This window comes from Macrotis lagotis, chromosome 5 (genome assembly GCF_037893015.1).
Source record: "Macrotis lagotis isolate mMagLag1 chromosome 5, bilby.v1.9.chrom.fasta, whole genome shotgun sequence".
NCBI classification, from domain to species: Eukaryota; Metazoa; Chordata; class Mammalia; order Peramelemorphia; family Peramelidae; genus Macrotis; species Macrotis lagotis.
In genome coordinates this window covers 90,920,902-90,944,993 of record NC_133662.1, presented here as the reverse complement: position 1 = coordinate 90,944,993, position 24,092 = coordinate 90,920,902, and the positions used below count along the sequence as shown (strand labels likewise).

General features: G+C 33.7%; 1 long non-coding RNA gene across 4 annotated transcripts in view; it reads left to right on the top strand.

The window, feature by feature from the left end:
- The window catches only part of LOC141489799 (uncharacterized), a 113,683-nt gene that overhangs the window by 14,450 nt on the left and 75,141 nt on the right, over positions 1–24,092 (top strand). For all 4 annotated transcript variants that reach the window (XR_012468995.1, XR_012468994.1, XR_012468992.1 and 1 more), the window contains one exon: positions 11,638–11,725. This is a non-coding gene — a long non-coding RNA (uncharacterized LOC141489799). The remainder of the gene's footprint in view (positions 1–11,637; positions 11,726–24,092) is intronic.

Here is a 24,092-nt window from a genome sequence, read left to right as displayed (position 1 = left end):
ATTGAAATTCTTTCTATCTCTTTTTCTTCATTGGTAAAACAAAGAAGTTGAAATAAGTCTCTGATAATGTTCTCCCATATTTAAATCTATAATCCTAAGGTCTTCAAAGTGAATGTTGATGCATAAGATTCCTAGAATCTGGAGAATCTTTCAAAAGAATCTCTGAGTGAAGAGTTATAAGTATATCAAAATTTTCATCAATGACAATAGAAACTCATTTGGACTCTACCATCTCAGTCTTTTATGTACTGTAGGAGTGTAGTGCAGTGAAAATAAAAATGACATACATGAATAAACAAATGAATGAAAAAGCATTTGAAGTCTTGCTTAGGTGCCAAATATTGTGATAAGTGCTAGGAATACAAATAATGAAACTAAGCAGTTTCTGTTTCTAAGGAATTCTTGCTCTAGCTTTATGAACTGTCATATAAAAAAGAAAACTCCATTTCACAGCATATGGAAAGACCTGGAAGCCTTTAAGTTTCAATAGAGAATTAGACAATAAAGACAAGAGGTCTTTAAGGTACATAGTTGATTAAGATGAAAGTTGGGTTGGGGAAGAGGGGAGAAGGAAAGACAGAGAGAGTCTTGGTGGTCCAAATTTTATCAGAAGGAATGGAGTTGTTTACTTTGACTCATCCAAATTCTTTGAGGAGTCAAGAAGCTAGGGTGAAGTGCGGTTGTGGGGGGGGGGGGGGAGTTAAAGGACAAAGACAGGAAGAACCTCTGAAACAGACTAAATATCCACAAAGGAGATACTTACTGGAGATAGCAACATTTGGAGTTCATTTATGAATTGATTCTTGATGAAAAATAAGACGTGAATGCATAGACCTTCTTAATCTTTTTTATACAACAGTGTATTGTGCAATATGCTTATAGTGATAAAAATGATTTAAAGGGTCATGGAATGAAATAAGATTTATTGTGCTTATTGTTCATTATTTATAAATCACAATTGTTTTAGTAAGGCAAAATGATTTCTTGAAGACTCTTCTCCAATGACATGACTCCCATTCTTATATTAAGTTCATATGGAGGGGGCAGATAATTGGCACAGTGGATAGAACACCAGTCCTGGAGTCAGGAGGACGTCAGTTCAAATCTGACCTCAGACACTTAATAATCGCCTAGCTGTGTGACCTTAGACAAGTCACTTAATCCCATCACCTTAAATAAGTAAAATTTAAAAAGAAATCATCTAGGATTTGTCATAGATTCAACAATAGAACAGCTTTGTCCTCCAAGCCATTCTGTCTTTTTGTAATTACACTTTCATTTTGAGATGTTTACCAACCATTTCTTTAAGGAACCATTCTAAATATTCCCCTGTAATCAAATTCATTAGCCTAAAGTTTGTCAACTGCATTCATTACTGATATTTTTCATAAATGGAGTCTCTCTCTCTCTCTCTCTCTCTCTCTCTCTCTCTCTCTCTCTCTGTGTGTGTGTGTGTGTGTGTGTCTTCTTCTCTCCTTCCTTTCAACATATTTGCCCTGCTTCAATCTCACATTCCTCCCCTGATTTACATAATCTTTCAAATATCACTTAACAGGCTATTTTTTTTTCAGTGCTAATAGTTCATTCTGTCCTGATGCCTTTATATAATATATGGTAACTTTTGGCATTCTTAGCATTTCGCACAAACACACATACACACACACACACATAAGAATGCATACACATGCATACACATACACACAGACTTTTTTTTCATTTTTAGTACAATGACCATTCTACTTAGCAGAGAAAATAGATTTAAAAAAATAATTGAATGAATCTGCTTCTACTCTCTTGTCAGTTATCATTTTACTATCACTTCAAGCAAATAGTCTTTCTTTGACTCTTCTTTTTCTCCAAAAGCTTAAAGAATAAATTTTTTAACTTCTAATATGAAACACCCCATTCTTAATTTATCACTCTTGACACTCTTTAAGACAATCATGCTCCTTTACCCTATCTCCCATTGTCTACTCTTGTTTCTGCCTTATAAATATTTCTTTATAAATTTAGATTGAGTGATGAGTTCTCTGTGAATCCATATCATCTGCTTTGGATAAATTTCTTTTTTTAAAAAAAATTCTCTTCATTGGAATTATTTCCCTTTGTAACTTGAGAATTTTCTTCTTTTATATTTCTCATCTCTCCTGATCTGAATTCTATATAATTTTAAGCCATAATATTCTAAATGTCTTTCCCCTGGATTCTTTGAGAACTGTTTTCTAAAAAAGTAGGATACAAATATGACTGTCTCTGATTTTTTCTCTCTCACAAGATTGAGGACTGATTTATCATTTCCCCCCCAATTCCAAGTTTTCAATATTTCTACCTCAACAACCAGATCTTCCCTGTTACATTAAGAATTAAATACAAAACAGAATATTCCCTTTTTCATTCTTAACACATTTTGAAGAAATCAAGTTATGACTAAATTATGAGCAACAATACATATATATGAAACAATTTACACTTACAGAGGTGCTGACTCAATACATCTGCTCCTCACCATTCTGTAGAGCTCTAACCATCACACAGGAGTGATTTTTCATATATTTTCATCCTACTTTTGAACATTGAGTCAAGGAGAAAAAATATAAATATACATATTTATATATTATTAAATTTAACCCTATTAGGTAAAGATAGGGAAAGATATGTTTTTGGAAATCCCATCTTAAAAACCAATTACTTGTAATTCTGAATATATACATGTAAAATTTTTGCCTCTTTTTGCCTTGAAGATTGTAATTTTGAAAGTTCGCCACCTAGCAGCTCCTGAAAGGTCTTTCATTTTTAACATTCATTTTGAAAAAAAATGAGTTCTACATTTTCTCCCTCCCTTCTGTTCCTCTCCACCAATTAAAAGGAAAGCAATATATCAATTAATTATGTGAAGTCATGTAAAATATATTTCCATATTAGTTATATTGTAAAAAAAATAAAAGCAAGAACATAAAGTGAAAGAAGTATGATTCAATCTGAACTCAGAGATCATCAATTCTTTCTCTGGAGGTAGCATGTTTTATCATGAGTCCTTCAGAATGATCTTAAATCATTGTATTGAGCAGAGAAACTAATTCTTTCATCTGTGATGTTCATTGCAATACTGCCGTTGCTTTCCACAATGTTCTCCTGGTTCTCATCACTTCACTTTGTTTCTGTTCATAAATGTCTTCCCAGTTTTTTCTGAAACCATCCTGCTTGTCATTCGTTGTAACTTAATAATATTTGATCACAATAATATACCATAACTTGTTCAACTATTCCTCAAAAGATGAACATCCCCTTAATGTCCAATTCTTTGCACCACAAAAAGAGCAGCTCTAAATATTTTTGTACATATTGGTCCTATTTGCTTTTCTTTGCTCTATTTGAGATACAGTCCTAGTAATGACATTGCTGATAGTCCCTTGGACAGAGTTCCAAATTATATTCCAGAATGGTTAAGCCAGTTCACAATTTTACCTGGTATAACTCCTACCTGATCATAGTGTCTTATTCTAGTAATAACTTGTAATCTCTGTAAAAATTTTATTTAAAATTTTTGCTTCAATATTCATTTGGGGGAGTAGTCTATAATTTTCTTTGTTTTCTCTCTTTCTGGTTTAGGTATCAGCACCATATTAATATTAGTCATAAAAGAAATTTAATAGAACTTCCATTTTTGAAAAATAGTTTATATATAAAATTGGAATTAACTGTTCCTTGAATACTTGTAGAATTCACTTGTAAATTCATCTGGTACTAGAGTTTTTTTTTCCCTTAGGGAGTTTATTGATTTCTTCAATTTTTTTTTTTCTTGAATGGGGTTATTATTTCTTTTTCTATTAAGCTGGGTAGCTTATAGTTTTGTAAATATTCATTCATTTCACTTAGGTTGTCAAATTTATTGGCATGTAGTCAGGCAAATCAACTGAATTATTATTTTCATTTTCTGCTCATTGTTAGTGTGTTCACCCTTTTCATTTTTGGAACTTTTTAAAAATCAGATTAACCAAAGATTTATTTATTTTATTGATTTTTTTCATAAAACCAGCTGTTTTTAGTGTCCTTATTTTTCAACAAGTCCCCCAACATTTATCATTTTTTTTCTGTCATTTTAGCCCATCTGATAGGACTTAAAGTTGTTTTAGCTTGCTTTTCTCTAGTCAATAGTGATTTTGGTCATATTTTCATATGATTATCAATAGTTTTGATTTCTTCTGAAAACTGCCTTGAACATTGCAATTTTAAAATATATTTGTTTTTAAAAGTTGAAGAAAATTTGCAATTTATTTTGGAAATAAGATTCTTAAGAACATCTTAAAGACACTGGTCATAGATATAACTGCTTTTAAGAAGTTTTATTTTTTTTTAATTTTATTTATTTAAGGCAATGGTTTTAAGAGTAATTTGCCCAAGGTCACAAAGCTATGCAACTATTAAGTGTCTGAGGCCATATTTGAACTCAAGTCCTTCTGATTCCAGGACTGGTACTCTTTCCATTGCACCACCTAGATGCCCCTTTTGATAAGTTTTAAACAGAAGGAATAAGCTTTAAGTTTTCTATGAAAAAGTGATATAGATTATTTTTCAACACCATCTTCAAATGCTACAAAGAAGAAAATTCAATATGTAATACCTTGTATAAAGACTATATTTTTAGCACTACACATTTAATGTTAGAAGCTTTCTATTCTAAAAATTATCTGTAGAAAATTGTTCATTTCCTCTTAATAATTCAATCTAAGAGAGAGGGCAGTTCTTGGCACCTCCAAATGTAAATATTATTTTGAGTGAGGGATTGTAAATTCAGGTAAACATGCAAATGGGTAAGGAATAAATGTCTTCTATTTATTAAAATATATGAAATGAAATGTGAAATTAATAATTATACAGGACAGTTCCCATAAAATATTTTTTTTAGATTTGTGGCATGCTTATAGAGACCTGACTCTAAAAGTAGGATTGGGTAGGGTAAAATTGAATAGATTTTGGTAGAAAAGTATAAAGAATATGTTAGAAGAGACAACAAATTTCAAGTCAATATGTTCCTTGGAATCATCAAGCTGCAGAGAAGACACTTTTTAGATATCTGTATTTATTAATGCTCCCTCTTATATCAGGTTAAAATTCATATAGTTACTTTTCTAAATATGCATTTCAGTAGAATTCAAGATTCTTTTTCATTATATAAAGATTTTATTATTTTCAAATTATAAATAGTAGTAGTTTCCAAAAAACATTTTTTCTGTTTTGAATTTGCAATTTTTGCCCTGCATCCCTTTCCTCCCTCTTCCCCAAGAGAAGGCAATCTGATAATCCTTACATTGTTTCCATGATATTCATTGATCAAAATTGAATGTGTTGAACAAAAAAAAAACATATCCTTGAAGAAGAAATAAAATATTAGAGAAAGCAAAATTATGAAGTTTTTAAAATTATATAATTTTTTAAAAATTGAAGATAATAATTTTTGGTTTTTGTTTAAACTCCACCAGTTATTCTCTGGATACAGATGGTATTCTCCATCACAGATATCCTAAAATAGGGGACGGCTAGGTGGCACAGTGGATAGAGCACTGGCCTTGGAGTCAGGAATACCTGGGTTCAAGTCCGACCTCAGACACTTAATAATTACCTAGCCATGTGACCTTGGGCAAAACCTTAACCCCATTGCCTTGAAAAATCTAAAAAACAACAACAACAAAGAAAAAACAGAAACAGATATCCTAAAATTGTCCCTGATTATTACACTGATAGAATGAGCAAGTCCATTAAGGTTGATAATCACCCCCGTGTTGCTGTTAGAGTGTACAATGTTCTTCTGGTTCTGCTCTTCTCACTCAGCTTCAATTCATGGAAGTTTTTTACAAATTTCTCTGAAATCCCATCCCTCATGATTTCTAATGGAGTAATAGTATTCCATCACATACATATACCACAATTTGTTTAGTCATCCCCCAATTGATGGACATCCCCTCAATTTTTAATTCTTTTCTACTGCAACAGAGTTGCTATTAATATTTTTGTATAAGTGATGTTTTTACTGTTTTTCATGATATCTTCAGGGTATAGACCCCAATAGAAGTATTGCTGGATCAAAGAGTATACACATTTTTATTGCCCTTTGGGGATAATTCCAAATTACTCTCCAGAAAGATTGGATCAGTTCACTGCTCCTCCACCAATGCATTAGTGTCCCAGATTTCCCACATCCCTCCTAACATTCATTGTCCGTTCTCTCATATTGGTCAATACAAAAGGTGTGAGGCAGTACTTCAGAGATGCTTTAATTTGCATTTCTCTAATCAGTAATGATTTAGAGCAATTTTTTCATAAGGACTATGGATAACTTTGATTTCCTCTTCTGCAAATTGCCTTTGCATATTCTTTTGCCACTTGTCAATTGGGGAATTTTTTTTTTTTGTAAATTTGACTCAGTTATCTATATATTTTAGAAATGAGTCCTTTGTTAAGAAACACTAATTGTAAAGATTGTTTCCCACTTTACTACATTTCTTTTCATTTTGTTTGTGCAAAACCTTTTTAATTTAATGTAAACAAATTTATCCAGTTTGTTTTTTTAATGATATTCTCTCTCTTTCTTGGTCATAAACTACTCTCATTTCCATAGATCTGACAGGTAAACTATTCCTTGTTCTCTTAGCTTCCTTATAATTTTTTTATGTCTAAATCCTGCACCCATTTTGATGTTATCTTGGCATAAGGTGTGAGATGTTGGTATAATCCAAGTTTCTTCCATACTATCTTCTAGTTTTTCCAGCAGATTTTATCAGAATGAGTTCTTATCCCAGAAGCTGGATTCTTAGGGTTCATCAAACAGCAGATTACTATAATCATTTATTGCTGTCTCTTTTGCACCTAATCTATTCCTTTGATCCACCAGTCTGTTTGTTATCCAGTTCCAGACAGTTTTGATGACTGATGCTTTATAATATAATTTTAAATCTGGAAAGGCTAAGCTGTCATCTTTTGCATTTTTTCATTAAATCTCTTGATATTCTTGCCTTTTTGGTTCTCCATATAAATTTAGTTACAATTTTCTCTAGCTCACTAAAGTAATTTTTTGGAAGTCTGATTGAATAAGTAATTTAAGTAAAATTGTCATCTTTTATTTTATTAGCTCAGCCTATCCATGAGCTGCTGCTATTTGCCCAGTTATTTAGACATATGAAAAGTGTAATGTTTTCATAGAGTTTCTGAGTCTACTATGGCAGATAGACTGTTAAGTAGTTTATGCTTTCTGAAGTTATTTTAAATAAGATTTCTCTAACTCTTGTTGCTGTATCTTACTAGTAATATATAGAAATGCTGAGGATTTATGTGAGTTTATTTTATATGCTGTGACTTTGCTAATGCTGCTAATTGTTTCCGATAGTTTTTAAAATGATTTTTTTAGGGTTCTTTAGGTATACATACCATCATGCAAAGGGTGAGAGTTTTATTTCTTCTTTCCCAATTCTAATTCCTTCAATTTCTTTTTCTTCTCTTATTGCTGAAGCTAACATAATCAATAGTAATGGTGGTAATGGGCATCCTTGTTTCACTCCTGATCTTATTGAGAATGCCTCTAACATATCCCCATTGTATATAATACTTGTTGATGGTTTCAGAAAGATACTGTTCATCATTCTAGGGAACAAACATTCATTCTTGTGTTCTCTAGTGTTTTTAGTAGGAATGGGTGCTGTATTTTGTCAAAGGCTTTTTCAGCATCTATTAAGATATTTTGTTAGGTTTGTTATTGATATAGTCAATTATGCTGGCAGTTTTCCTAATATTGAACCAACCCTACATTTCTGGAATAAATCCTGCTTGGTCACAGTATATTATCTTATTGATAATTTGCTGCGATCTCTTTGCTAAAATTTTATTTAAGATTTTAGCATCCATATTCATTAGGGCAATTGGTCTATAATTTTCTTTCTTTGTTTTGACTTTTCCTGATTTAGGTATCAGTGCCATATTGGTATCATAGAAGAAATTAGGCAGAGTTTACAGTTGGGCAAAATAGTTTTGAATTATTACTTTTATTTCCTCCTCATTGGTGGCGAGTTCATCTTATTCATTTTTGATTCAAGAAATTTTTTTTCTTTTTTTAAATCAAATTAACCAAAGTTTTTATCTATTTTATTGGTTTTCTTATAAAACCAACTCTTGGTCTTATTTATTGGTTCAATAGATTTTTTGCTTTCAATTTTATTAATTTCTCCTTCAATTTTTAGAATTTCTAATTTGATATTTAATTAGGAGTTTTAATTTGTTCTTTTTCTAATTTTTTAGTTGCATGCTTAATTCATTAATTTCTAAACCCATTAAATTTTGTCTAAAGATCACAACGAGGTTTTCTAACATTCTATTTACTTCCTTAACTTCCTTCTTGCTTATTTTATAGTTAGATTTATCTAATTCTGAGAGAGAGAAGTTGAAGTCTCCCACCAGTAGAGTTCTGCTGTCTATGTCTTCCTGTAACTCATTCAGTTTCTCCTCTAAGAATTTGGATGCTATACCACTTGGTGTATGCATATATGTGTTGAAATTGCATCTTTTAGGAGGATGTGGTTCCCTTTCTTATCTCTTTTAATGAGATCTATTTTTGTAGCTACTTTATCTGAGATAAGGATTGCTACCCCTGTCTTTTTCACTAAAGCTTAAGCATAATAAATTCTGCGTCAACCTTTTACCTTTACTCTGTATGTATCTCTCTACTTCCACAGAGTTTCTTGTAAGCAGCATATTGTAAGATTCTCGTTTTTTGGTCCATTCTGCTATCTGTCTGTGTTTTACGGGAGAGTTCATTACATTCATGTTCTTTTTTTTTTAATTAATTTATTTTCATCCATTTCCACATGTATGTTTTTAAATTACAAAATTTCCTTCCACCCTCCCTTCCCACCTCCCTCCCCTCAGTGATGAACAATCAAGTTAATATTGTACATACATACATATTTTGATAAACATGTTTACAGATTAATATTTATTTTCAGCATGAGGAATTAAGATTAAGGGAAAGAGAAACATAAGAGATAATTTTTTTTAAGATTTTAGTTTGAGTTTTACAATTGAATGTGATGAGAGAAAAATCATATCCTTAGGGAAGAAACATAAAGTATAAGAGATAACAAGATCAGACAATAAGATATCAGTTTTTTTCTAAATTAAAGTTAATAGACCTTGGTCTTTGTTCAAACTCCACAGTTCTTTCTCTGGATACAGATGGTATTATTCATTGCAGACAGCCCAAAATTGTCCCTGATTGTTGCACTGATGGAATGAGCAAATCCATCAAGGTTGATCATTCCCCCCATGTTGCTGTTAGGGTGTACAATGTTTCTCTGGTTCTGCTCATCTCACTCAGCATCAGTTCATGCAAATCCCCCCAGGCTTCTCATCCTTCCTGGTTTCTAATAGAACAATAGTGTTTCATGACATACATATACCACAGTTTACTAAGCAGTTCCCCAATTGAAGGACATTTACTTGATTTCTAATTCTTTGCCACCACAAACAAGGCTGTTATGAATATTTTTGTACAAGTGATGTTTTTACCCTTTTTCATCATCTCTTCAGGGTATAGACCCAGTAGTGGTATTGCTGGATCAAAGGGTATGCACATTTTTGTTGCCCTTTGGGTGTAGTTCCAAATTTCTCTCCAGAAAGGTTGGATGAGTTCACAGCTCCACCAAAAATATAATAGTGTCCCAGATTTCCCACAGCCCTTCCAACAATGATCATTATCCTTTCTGGTCATATTAGCCAGTCTGAGAGGTATGAGGTGCTTCAGAGATGCTTTAATTTGCATTTCTATAACAGATAATTTTTATAAAATTCTGGATCCTTGTTTTGTGTGTGTGTGTGTGTGTTTTTTTTTTTGTTTTGTTTTTCTTCCTCTAGATGGGAATACCATAGTCCATAGTCAGTTTTATAGTCATCCTAACTCTCTGACTTCCATTCATGTTCATATTTATAATTACTAATTTTTCTTGCCCCCCATGCTATCTTCTGTCCATTTGTATTCTCCACCTTTTGTTTCACCTTATCCCTATTTCCTAGTATTTTGCTTCTAAACAGCACCTCCTTCAGTGTGTTTGCCCCCTTATTTCCACCACTCCCCTTTGTCCTTTCTTCCTTCCCTTCCTTCTGTCACTTCTTCTTTTGCTCCCCTCTTGCCCTTTCCCCTCTTAATACTTGAAAGGTAAGATAAATTTCTTAACTGAGAGTATGTTAATCCCTCTTTGAGCCAAATCTGATGAGAGTAAGATTCAGGTAGTTCTCACCTTTTCCTTTCTTCTCCTCTGTTGTAATAGGTCCTTTGCTCCTCCTTGTGTGATGTAATTTACCCCAGTTTCCTTCATCCTCCCATCTCTTTACTATCCCTCCCCCCTTTTAAGGAGATATTATTTTAAAATCATTCTATCAGAGTCATGGATAAGTCATGTGTCCATTACATCTGGCTAAGTAGATTCCCTCTAATGGAGTTACAATTCTCAAGAGTTATGAAAATATTTTTCCCAGGTGGGTATATATTCAATTTCATCTTATTGGATAACTTTTTTTTTCCTTTCCCCCTTTTTACCTTTTCATGTATCTCTTTAGTCTCCTGTTTGAATTAAATTTTCTATTTAGCTCTGGTCTTTTCATCAGGGAAAGTTGAAAGTCTCTCCTATTTCATTAAATATTCATCATTTACCTTGGAAGAGAAGTGTCAGTTTTGCTGGATAGTGAATTCTTGGCTACATTCCAAACTTCCTTGCTCTTCAGCACATCATATTCCAGGCCCTTCGATCCCTTAATGTTGAAAAAGTCAGGTCCTGTGTAATCCCTATTGTGGCTCCTTGGTATTTGAATTGCTTCTTTCTGGCTGCTTGCAGGATTTTCTCCTTTATCTGATAGTTCTGTAGTTTGGCCACAATATTCCTGGGTGCTTTCATTTTTGGATCCCTTTCAGGAGGGGATTGTTGTATTCTTTCAATAACTATTTTGCCCTCTGGTTCCATGATATCAAGGCAATTCTCCTTCACTATATCCTAGAGTATGTATTCAAGGCTTTTTTTCTCCTTAAAGTTTTCAAGAAGTCCTATGATTCTTAAATTGTCTCTCCTGGATCTATTCTCCAAGTGAGTGGTATTGCTAATGAGGTATTGTACATTTTCTTCTATTTTTTAGGTTTTTTTAAATTTTGTTTAACAGATTCTTGGTGTCTCATGAAATCATTAGTTTCCACAGATTCCAATCTCTTTTTTTAGAAAAGAATTTTTTTTACCTTTTGTAACTCCTTTTCTAATTGGTCAATTCTATTTTTGAAGGATTGATGTTTTTGAGAGAATTATTTTCTTTTTGCACTTGTCCAATTGTATTTTTGAAGGATTTGTTTTCTTGCTGCAAGATGATAATTTCCTTTTTTTGGTAGGTTTTTGCAAGGCAAATGGGGTTAAGTGGCTCACCCAAGGCCACACAGCTAGGTAATTATTAAGTGTCTGAGACTGGATTTGAACTCAGGTGCTCCTGACTCCAGAGCAGTGCTCTATCCACTGCGCCACCTAGCCACCCCTGATAATTTCCTTTTGCATAGTATTAATTTTCTCTTACATTTCTTTTCCTAATGTTTCCATTTAATTTTTAAATTCCTTCCAGACCTCTTCTAAGAAGTCTCCCTGGGCAGTAGACCAAGTCATATTCTCCTCTGAAGCTCTAGTCCTCTCTTAGGATATTTGACTTCAAGGTAATATTCAATGAACCCAACTTTCTGCTGGCCTTTCTTCATTTCAGGCCCTTTACCTGGGATCTTGTGTTGTGGGGCAGGCAGGTGTGTGTGTGGGAGGCTTGTTTACAGATCTTGGACATTAAGATCCCTAGGGGTTTTGCTCACTGGCCTTAGTAATTCCAAGAGGGCTAGCCAATAGTGGATTCTGGATGCTTCTTCTGGAGTATCTGTGATCTTGACTTAGTGACCCACTCCCTAGGCCTAGAGAGGGGGTGTGGAGTGGCAGGATCTGAGTTATCCTTGAATAATATGGTTTGGGCCCTTGGGCTATATAGTTAATTTACTTAATCCTCAATAAGCAAGGTGTCAGGGATTTGCAACCATCCCTGTTACTGTGTTTGTTCAAGGGAGAGTAACTTTATGCCACAGAAATGATGGGGAGGAGACTCAAGTGGAAACGGGGATTTTGCTAAAAAGATGGGGGCCCACAGTCCTTGTCTTCCAGAGAACCAGAGCTGATTGGATAGATGTCTAGCAGGGAGCTCTCCCGCCTGCTGGACACACAGCCAAAGCTTCTGCCACTGTTGTCAAATTAGACCCCAGGCCTCACCCTGGCACCCCTGCACTAGGGATCTGCTCTTTGCCCCCAGCGCATCCACACTCTCCTGTGACAGATCTTGCTGAGCAATGTTCTCTAGTTCTTAAGGAAAATCAGGAGAACTTAAAACATTGTCTAGCCTCTCTCCACCAGAAGTCTCGAATTCAAGATTCTTTCTTTTTAGCTTTTGCAAGGCAGTGGGGTTTGGTGACTTGCCCAAGGTCACACAGCTACATTATTAAGTGTCTGAGGCTAGATTTGAACTCAGCTCCTACTGATTCCAAGGCCAGTTCTCTATCCATTGTGCTACCTAGTGGCCCCCAAATTCAAGATTCTTGAGGGAACAAACTGTTTATTCTTGTTATTTTTTTTGAGGGGGATGGAGTTTATTTTGTTTTTGTATAATTGTACTTCTGTGATAGTTTGTTGTTTTCTAGTATCTAGAACAGTATTTTATGAATAGATGAGTTTTAGATTGAATAATATCTATTCTAACCTTATTTATAGAAGAGTAAACTAAGGTCTGGGGATATATATGTTTCAAGGAAAACTAGTACATTTGGTATGAGGGCTACCAAGACCTTTGAAGAGCTATTCATTCACCTTTGGTATCCAGGTGCCACCCAATTCTCATTAGTACCCCCAAGATGCTATAGCATACCTAGTAGCCAGTTCTTGGAAACCATTTTGATGGAGGGAATAAACCAGGTTGCAGGTACCTGCCCAGTTTCAAACTTATCAGTGAGTAAAGGAAGTGTCTATTCCAGGCATTTAAAAATGCCCTCAGCATAATGAGTAGATGAGAACAATTTGTTCCAAAAGGTCATAAAGGTAGTGAAAGCAGGCATTTAAGAGCTTAGTTAGATAATTAACATATGAAGTTCATCCACTGCTTCTTTTTTTTAAATTTTCATCCATATGCAAATGCATATTTTTAAGTTATGAAATTTCCTTCCACCCTCCCTTTCCACCCCCCCACTCCCCTCAGCAGGAAACAGGTTAGCATTGTATGTACATAATTTGATAAACATATCTATAGATTAGTTATTTTCAGTATGAGGAATTAGGATGAAGGGAAAGAGATACATAAAAGATAATTTTCATAAAGTAGTCATCAGATCCTAAAGGACTGGAATTTTTTCTGTGTTTTGCTTTGTTTTTCTTCCTTTGGATGAGGATAACATAGTCTATATCTGGTCTAATACAGTTGTCCTAGCTCTCCGAACTGTTGAAAGGAGCTGTTTCCATCAAGGTTGTTCATCACACAATGTTGTTGATGTGTACATTTGTTTAGCATCAGAACACTTTGCTCAGCTTCAGATCCGTAAGTCATTCCATGCTTCTCTTGACATTTTATGGTCTCTTATAGAAAATAGTATTCATGTACCATAACTTGTTAAGCCATTCCTCAATTGATGGACATCCCCTCAATTTCCAATTCTTTGTCACTACAAAAAAGGCTGCTATGTATATTTTGGAACATGTAGGACTTTTCCCTTTTCTTATAATTTCTTCTGGATATAGACCTAAAATTAGAATTGCTGGGTCAAAGGGTATGAATATGCTCTTTGGGCATACTTCCATATTTTTCTCCAGTATCCAATGCTTCTTAAGCTTTCATCAGTTGTCTAGACTTTTATCTTGCCACTGGACTTTGTTGACTTAAAGATAAGGTGAGATCAAGGACTTTGAGCAACTAGATATTACTTAAATCCAATTTATGCATGAGTCAAAAGAAAATATCCATAACTTTTTACTTTTACCTCAGAGTCCTGAGAAAATAGTTTAGTGATGAAGCAGCATGTACAGACATAATGGGAGCTACAGTCACAATCCTGCATACAGGCGACTCAAGTCATAGGGCAGTCTCACTGGACTGAAGTAGTAGTGGAATTTGACATTCCTCTGGGTATCTGAACAACCTTTCTTAAAAATTCCATTGCTCACCTCTTCAGCAAACTAACCCTGACTTGCTTACAGGTCAGGTAGGGATTCTATCTTGCTATTCAAAAGACAGAAAATTATCTATCTATACATATATGGAAAAAAGGGCAAAGATTTTTGCAAGGATAATTCCTCTTAACATTGGTACATAGATTGTGCATTTACTTATGGACAACAAGAAAGACAGTAAATCTGAAAGATGAACAGTTTATGTTCTGAGGGAACTTTTCTGGCATCAAATCCAAATAGCAGCATCTTTTGTCTAATCTTTAGAAAGGAAAGGGAAATATGTGGTCCTGTGCCAGTCACTGTGGGGTTACTCTCTTGGTCATTGCCAGCAAGATTCTTACCAGAACCCTCCTTCATAGCCTAATCCTCCACCTGGAACATGGTCATCTACCTCAGAGTCAGTATGACTTCAGAAAGAGCGAAGGAAAGGTTTCTATGGTGTTTATTGCCTGGTAATTCTAAATGTCAGGGGCAAAATAGAGAACACAGTGTTTGTTGATTTGCCCAGAACCTTTAATATTGTCAGTTTTGAGGGCTTGTGGAAGATCATGGCAAAATTCGGTTGCCTGGAGAAGTTCATCAGTGTTATCAGTTTCATGACATCATCTTTACACAGGTTCTGGATAGTGCACAATGTTCTTTGCCTTTTCCTAGTCACCAAAAGAGGCCAGCAGGGCTATGTGATAGTTCCTATACTTTTTGCAAGATGTTTTCAGTTATAGTGTTAGATGCCTTCAATAAGATGAAAATGATTGTCAAGGTCAGTGACCACATAGATGGCAAATTATTTGACTTGAAAATACTACAAGTCAACACTAAAGTAGATGGAGAATTAGTGTGTGATCTTTTGTTCATAGATGATTTTGTACTCAGTGTAGCCTCCGAGGCTGGGTTGCCAAAAGCATGGATTGGTTCTCTGCTGCTTGGACTAATTTTGACCTAACAATTAGGAGCAAGATAACAGAGGTAATCCAGCATTTAGCAATGCATCATCCATATATGGAACCATTGATTACAGCAAATGGAGATGTTTTGAATACTATGAATGAGTCACTTACTTTGACAGTATAATTTCTAGGGATGTACACACAGATGATGGGGTTGATGAACTGCCTTGTTGTTAGGAAGGTCCTGAAGATAAGTGTGAGAGTAACAAGATATTGACTGACTACCAAAGTGAAGGTCTACAGAACCATTGTGCCAACTCCATTGTTGCCTGTGAAACTTGTACAGTCTACCACCTCCATTCCAGAGATAACTTCCATTTTAATTTTCTTAGGAAGACTATAAAGGTCACCTGGCAAGATAAGTTATCAGACATTGACTTCCTTTCTTCAACTACACTTCAGCTATACAATTTTTTTCCCCCAAGAGTGTAACTTTATTGGACTGTTCATATTGTTTGAATGCCAAATGAAATACCAGATGTTTACCTAAACTTTTTCAGAGAGCTTATCCAATGCAAGTGCTTACATGAAAGTCAAAAGACGTGATTCAAGGACACTCTGAAGTTCTCTCTGAAGAATTTTGGAATCTATTGTGAGAAATGGGAGATACTGGCAAGGGTTCACCAAGTATGATGTGCCCACATTAAATAAAGCACCATGCCCTGAGCAAAGCAAAATTTCAATAGTTCAAAAGATACTTGAGATGCACAAATTTTAAATATCTCCTCTCCAAATGTTTGTTTAGACTACTGATGCCCAATCTGTGGTAGAGCCTTTTGAGCTAATTTTGGTATGATCAGTCACAACTGAACACATTATACCTTTCCTCCAGCACAGCAATACAATTTTGATTATCTTCAAGAAGAAAGGACAACTAAAAGGTCCAGAAATGTCACATTTTTTAAAACATGTTGATAGAATTACAAAATATTTGAACTAGAAATCACCTTACAACTTTTGTGTCAGAATCAGAATAAGCCCTCTGGTTTCTTTTGGGTTGAAGATCTTTCCATTGTACAACTAGAAAAAATTGAAAACTTTTGAAGGCTTCGTAAGTTTTCATTGATGTTGGTGTTATTAATACATCAAATCAGAATGGTTTGGAATTAAATATTCTCCTTTCTGTTCAACAGATAGACTGTTTAGTTGAAAATGTTTTCAGGATGAAAGATGTTAAAGCTAAAGTAGATGATTTAAACTGGCAATTCTATGTTGACATTTGCCTACTAGCAGAATTTCACCAACAAAATGATGCCCTGTCATGTCTGCAATAAATAATCGAACTTTCCAGAAAAAAAGATAAATGTAGTTAGTTTTTTTCTGTCTAAACACAAACATTGCTTTTATGCACTTTGTGCATTTTTAATTTTTAGTATAATTTTATGCTTTTTAAATGGCGCTGCAGCCTAGGAAGTACAAACTCCTGGGATCTCTTCTGGTTATCTCATTTGTCTCTCTCGCTGAAATTGCACATGAAACATTCTCTGAAACACACCCCACTGAGACATACATATTACCTGTCTTCTTGTAGCCAAGAGAATGTGGGGGGAAATGTGCAATGAAGCAAATTCACATGTTTTTGCCAGAAGCTAAGAATTGGGAAAATGGGCCAAATGCTATGGGTTATCTCATTTCTCTTAGGGCTTGCCTCACATTTAAGCAAAGTAAAATCTACCTGGTACTTCTAGACCAAAGATTACTATTATTAATGTTAATCAATATTTAAATAGTCTTCCTATTTTTCTATGCCTTGTGGCCTTTCTTGGTATTACTAGTCCTTACTGAATTTCTTGGAACATAGTAATCATTTATGAAATGCTTTTTGACTTAGTACTTTTCACCATTTGTGATTTTTGATAAGTTTGAAAAAGACAAATGATTCCCACAAATTCATTGAGCTTCTGAGTATTTTTAATTATTTCAAATATTTGATTTGAATATCATTTGTTTCTGAGATATGATCCTTTTATGTTTTGTTTTGTTTTAATTTGCCATTGCAGGAATCTCCACCAAGTCCTTAATATTTCGTTGACATATGATCTTTTTAATGTTTTCTTTTATCATTGAAAACTAAAGTTGACTGCTGAGATTAACAAATCTAATTTCTTCCTTTTATTGGTGAGGGAATTGAGGTCAAGAATATTAAAGTAACATCATCAAATTCATCTCATCCTTTGAAAAGTTAGGACTAAAATGGCAGACTTTGGACTCCTAACCTTGGCTCTTTCTCCAAGTTGTTTATTTAATTTAATTTAATTGTTTATTTAATTTATTTAATCATGTCCAACTTGCTGTGATACCATTTCAAGTTTTCTTAGCAAAGGTACTGGAGTTGTTTGCTATTTCCTTCTCAAGATCATAAGAACAAACTGAGGCAAACAAGGCTAAGTGATTCTAACAGGATCTAAGACCAGATTCGAATTCAGGAAGATAAGACTTCCTAACTCAACTCCAGGCCTGGTACCCTTATGCCATCAATGTACCCTTCCTTCTACCAGAATGCAATTATCTCAGACTAGTGCAATGACTCTAAAACATTGTGTTTGGCCAAAAAAAAAATCTACCCTTATTCAATACTGATTTTCACTTCCAAAGAACTAAACTCATTAAAATGTCTCAAATTTGTTGTTTTGGATGGAGATCTGGTAAAATAATATTGGCTAATTGATTTAATCATTCATTCAATAGACTTATCAAACACTTACCAGAGGGTAAGACATGATAGTGAAAATGACATGGTACATAGACTAAAACTACTTATATACTTGATAGTAGAGAAAAGCACCACAGGAAGAACTGTATTACAAAACAGAAAATAATAAGAACCTCAGTGAGATGGGAATTGTGTCTTATTAGAGTTCAAAAGAGGGAGAGATCCTTTTTTTTGCCTAGGGAGAACTAGGAAGAATGAATAGAGGAATATCATAGAATATACAGGAGTGGTGAAGGGGAGACAAAACTGGGGATATACATGGAACCATATTATCGAGGACAGAGTCACAGACCAAGATAGATTCATAGTAGGTAGAGTTGGAAGAGAACTTTGAAATCATCTACTGAAAGTTTACTTTATTATAGATAATTGAACTAAGTAACAGAAAGAATAGAGGAGTGATCTATCTGAAATTCCACAGATAGAAAGTAGTAGATATGGGAATAAACCTAAGGTTCAGGATTCAAAATCCAACATATAATTTCAGTTAATCAGGAAATGACAAACCATATATGGTTTTAAACAAAATTATATAGTAGAAAGATTAACCTAGGGGTGGCTAGGTGGTGCAGTGGATAAAGCACCAGCCCTGGAGTCAGGAGTACCTGGGTTCAAATCAGGTCTCAGACACTTAATAATTACCTAGCTGTGTGGCCTTGGGCAAGCCACTTAACCCCATTTGCCTTGCAAAAACCTAAAAAAAAAAAAAAAGAAAAGAAAGATTAATCTGGCAAATAATGTATGATGGATTTATGACGTCAGACTCCGGATGAGATGGGGGGGGCTCGGGCAGACTGGTTTGGGGAAGAGGATTCTCTAATAAACTAATTGAAAGAGATCAGGGTATGAACCGGAATGCTAGTAATGAGAGAATAAGTTAGGCAAAATAAGAACCAAACCAGGACTCCAAATAAAGGGGTAAGGAAAGTCCCAGAAAGAAATATGTTTTCTTATGTGTTATCCTTTATAACATATTGTGTTGTCTTAGGTTTAAGTTCTGTGAGGACAGTAATCCTATCTCATTTCAGTTATGTATTTCTCCCCAAACCTAGAAGAGTGCTATATAGTGCTTAATAAATGTTTGCTTAATGAATGCATCAGTGATATGTCATCACATATTATGTATATGTATGATATAATATAAAATACAACAGATGCTACTAATGTAATATATATAATGCAAAAATTTAATATAATTAAATATAAAATAGCATGAACATAGTATAATATATACACAGACTCATAGATCTAAAGCTGAAATAGAATTTGGAAGCATTTTACAGACAAGGAAACTAAGACCTAGGATGGTGAAGTGATTGTTATAAAATTGATAAGATTTCGAGATGGGATTCAAATCTAGCTCCTCTGCTAGAGGAATATACTTTATTACACTCCCTTCTTCCTATACCAAAGGACTAGAAATGAGAAAAATTTTTAATGAAAAGTGAGAATACCACAAAAAGATAAAAGTTAAAAACTTTTTATAGATACTCAGCAGTAGCCTTTATTGTCATTAGTTCTTGAACAGCATATAGTGGAATGGTTTTGGATGCAATAGTATTCGTATTCTGATTAAAGGGCTAATAGGGGTTAAACTTATTTTAGACAAAAAAAGAAAAAAACATGTGAAAATAATAAGAGATTGCTCTACAATTAGGGGGAAGGGAAGAGAGTGGGTATAATATGAAAAGTGAATTTCCTGAATTGCCTGAAAAGGAATGAGGATTTAGAGACAGGGATAATTCCAACTTTACCTTGTAAGTATATAGCTAGGGGGATAGAGAGTAAGTGATTCCCAGTTTCTCAGTTTATTAAACATTCATGAATTCTGATGATCAGAGTCATACATATTCACACAGTCATGTTTCTATGGATAATTTTTTTGGTTATTGTTCAGTCATTTCTGTCATGTCTGACTCCTTATGACTCTCCCTGGGTATTCTGGTAAAGATACTAGAGTAGTTTTCTATTTCCTTCTCCAGCTGATTTTATAGATAAGGAAACCAAAGCATGACTTGCCCATGATCACACAGCTATTAAGAATGTGTGGACAAATTTTAAGAAAGATTTTCCTGACTAAGCCTAACACTCTATCTGCTGTGTAAACTACCTGTACCTATGTAAAATATAAACATTTTACATGTTTACATATATACATATGTATATATATATACACACATATACCTCTATAATATATGTAAATTACATATACTATATAGCATTCTCATGTACATACAGTGATAGGAAGCTCTGTTCTTATCTATCAATCTATTGCATGTTTTGAATTGAAAAAGCTTAAAGCCTCTAATATACACCTGAAATCATATAATAATGATAGGAAAACAAATATTATTACAAAAAGTCAGCCTCTTTTGAATTTTCCCATTATATTCAAGTAACACAAATATGTCTACAAATTTTAATTTATTGTTATATTTTCTTCATTGTGAAAAATTCAGACAAATATAGTGAGTACATAGTCCCTATATCTGACTACAAATCTCATATATTGCTTTTTTTAAGGATCACATAAGAATTTTTATCTCTATAAATGTTGATCTTAATTTTCTCCCTTTATCTTCAAACAGTGACTATTGATGGATGCCAGATAATTAGGAAGATAAGCACCATTTTAAATGTGCAGTCAACTGCCACTGATTGTCTGCTATCATTATTGGTAGTAAAGTGAGGGTGGTGGTAAATTAAAATACTTATCTCTGATCACCAAATGATGGATAACATTTTTGTCCTGAGCTTCTATGGGAGTTAAGACTAATAGATTTTAAGTTGAGATGGACTATATTCCTGTGGAATTGTCAAACAATCATTTATAAAGTGGGCAAAAAGTGAGAAGCATTATTCACTGATTCATTTCCCCATTCTATAGTCAAATATTCAGACCATTTGGAAATGGTTGTAAAGGGGTGAATTTAGAAAATAAAGAAGGTTGAAGATGAAAAAGAATTTATATTTTTCAGTAGTGATGACTTACCATGTATATGAACATCTTTATATTCATTCACATATATCCATGTATGCACATATATACAAATGGAATTCATTTTCAGTGCCCAGACTTAAGTGAGAAATGAACATTATAAAAGTACCACTTCTGAACTGATATAGCTCTGTAACTCAAGAAGCTTCTTCTAATTGTTCAATAATCAAAAATAATGATGTATTTTATTCAGCAGCCAGCCAGCTGTGTTGATATTAAGACACACTTTATTTCAGCAAGTGATGAAAATCCTAATATTCTATTAACTTAAGTGACCTTCCATCAAATATTAATAAAGTTAGGTGGTATTTAGTAGAGCATGGTTCTAGCCAGTTTGACAATGACTACTTGGAAGGAATTCAGATTGATGATTATCACTTTATGGGTTGATTATTTATGAAGCTACTTTTTTAATGGAAATTTAGCAAAACATAATTAGGTATGAATATAAAAATAGGAAATTTCATACATTCTCTTGTAAATTAAATACTAAATACTTTCAAAGCATATTCTAAATACTAATTTTCAAAGGATCTTCTCATTATAGGGGAAAAAAGTACTTATTTACTTTTAAAAATTGCAAAACGTCATTCAATCAGCCCAGGTAATTTTTTAAAAATAGTAGTGGGGTAGGGAAAATAATGAAATAATAATAGTAACAACAACAACAGTACTGAATATTAATGCTTGTAAAGTTATTAATACTTACAAAGCATTTTGAATAATATTGCATTGGATGCTCACAACAATCCAACAAAATTAGCTGCAATTATGTTCCTTTTTTACAGCTGAGAAAACTAAAGCTAAGAGCTGATAAAGAAATTCCTTAGAGGAATATAGCTAGTAAGTTTCTAAAACAGGACTTGAATTCAGCTCTTCTTGACTCCAAGTTCAGCACTTTGGCTTATTCTGAACTTATTCTAAGAATTTTGCATGTGTATGTGTGTGTGTGTGTTTGTGTGTGTAAGTATATATATCTTACTTATGATGAAGTTCAACTATCAATTACAGATAAAATGGTATTATATTATCCAAAGGTAATTGCTGAATATGTTTTCAAAATCATCAGATTTTCAGTTAGAACACAAAGCTCCTATTCTGGCTTCAAGACTTCTTGTATGACCTTAGACAAGTCTATTACCTATTCTAGTCTCAATTTCCTTCTTTGTGAATAAGGTGATTGAACTGGAAGGCTACTATAGACTGTTCCCACCCTAATTGGGTGGTTCTTTTTAGAATGGCATGAAGGGCTACATTATTCAGGAAGACAGAATTGCCAGCTTCATTTCATGGCAGCATGCCATCTTTTAGCATACAAACATACATGCAGTTTCCTTGAAGAATTCATCCTTGAAGAATTTGAATTAACTGAATTAGAAGAGTAACAAACATTTTATGCTGTGAAATATAACTAGGACGTTGATACTTTGAAATTATATTTAGAGTTGGAGAGCATTAGGCATAAAGGACAAAATTTACAGCCTCATGGGTAATCAGCATCAACTCTTGACCTTGGGCAGCTGATCTGGCAGGACAGTGCCTTTAGGGACTGATATCCAAATGAAGAACAGTGATAAACATTGTTTTTGACTTTGCCTGTTAGCAGTATATTATATAAAATTAACTTCACCAAACAAAAAATAATTATAAACTAGTTAATATCACCTATGGCATAAAAATGACCCAAAAGATGTAAATAAGGGCATGCATGAATGGTTGAAAGAGAAAAGGAGCTTATTACATAGTAAGAATAGAAATAAATCAAAGACTAACCTAAGTGTTGCACTGATTTGAAATACCAGGAAATTATTTGAAATACCAGGAAACTAGTGCAGTGGATATCCTCTATCAGCTGTAAAGATAGACATGACCAGGAATTATACAGAATAAGAAGGTATGTAAGGGTTGAGATCTGCTCTGCTGGAGGGAGGACACATATCAGTGAGATCAGAGATGTAAATATCTAAATAAGACTATCTATGACACAAGATATTCTTTTAAATGTAAGTATTTTTCACCACTCAAATCACATTGAATAAAAACTTATAAGACATTGTGCTAGGTATGGGAATATAAACAGAAAAATTAAATATTTCCTGACTCAAGGTACTTACATTATACTGATTCATATGGGTGCATGAGTGGGAACTGTTTTCTCCTTTTCCTTTCCATTCAGTATTTTGTGCTAGAATGTCTGACTAAGAAGTAGGAGAGAATTAGTTTTTCTTTACTGTCTATGACCACCCTGGTGGAAATGATAGAAGGCATCACAAGGAGCAGCTAAAACAATCCTTGAGTCACCTCTGCTTCTAAACTCATAATTAATTTCTTTTATTCAGATAAACAAGCTGGATCATCTTCCTTGTGATACCTGAGGTCTTTAATTAGATTTCTAAAATGGGATATTTTCTGGGTCTCTTATTTATTTTAAAAAATTATACAAAAGTGATAAAAGTCAGATTATTTTTCACTATAAACAATTCATATTAGTTTCATTATTTAGAATACAGTAAAAGAAAAGAAAAAGGAAAGATTCTAATTCAGGACCATTACATTATTAACTGAAGATTGCATATATAATCATAGTTCCATAAAGTATCTAAACTGTAAAGAGAGAAATTGAAGAGTTGAAGAATTAGTAAAGAACTTAAATCTTTTACATCAGACTATTGAAAAATGATGATGAGGAAATTCCTATTCCAAATGCACTTTTCATGGTATATGAGGGTGTTTAGCAGAGAGTAAAGTTTCTGTGAAGGAATTCATAACTAACCTTCAGAAATTCAACAGCCGTAAATCACTGTAACTGGACGAGTCCTCCAGAATGAGGTCTAGAGGAAATATAGTGTGAAATAGCTGAGATATCGACAAGGATATACCATAAAAGCAATAACTATCTCATGATAGGAGAGAGAGAGAGAGAGAGAGAGAGAGAGAGAGAAACAGAGAGAGAGACAGAGACAGAAAGAGTAAATTTCTTTTCCCCAGGGATTCTTCCTGCACTGAAACTGAGTTTGGGACCAAATTATCAAATCAATATATTATGCATAGCTCTATAAATTTATCATTTTGAAAGTTAGTTATCAGAGTAGTGGATAAATCTTGGAATGTTATGACCTAAAAGAACTCAGATTCCCCATAAATACCTAGTTAAAGAACAAAAAAATGAACCAGAA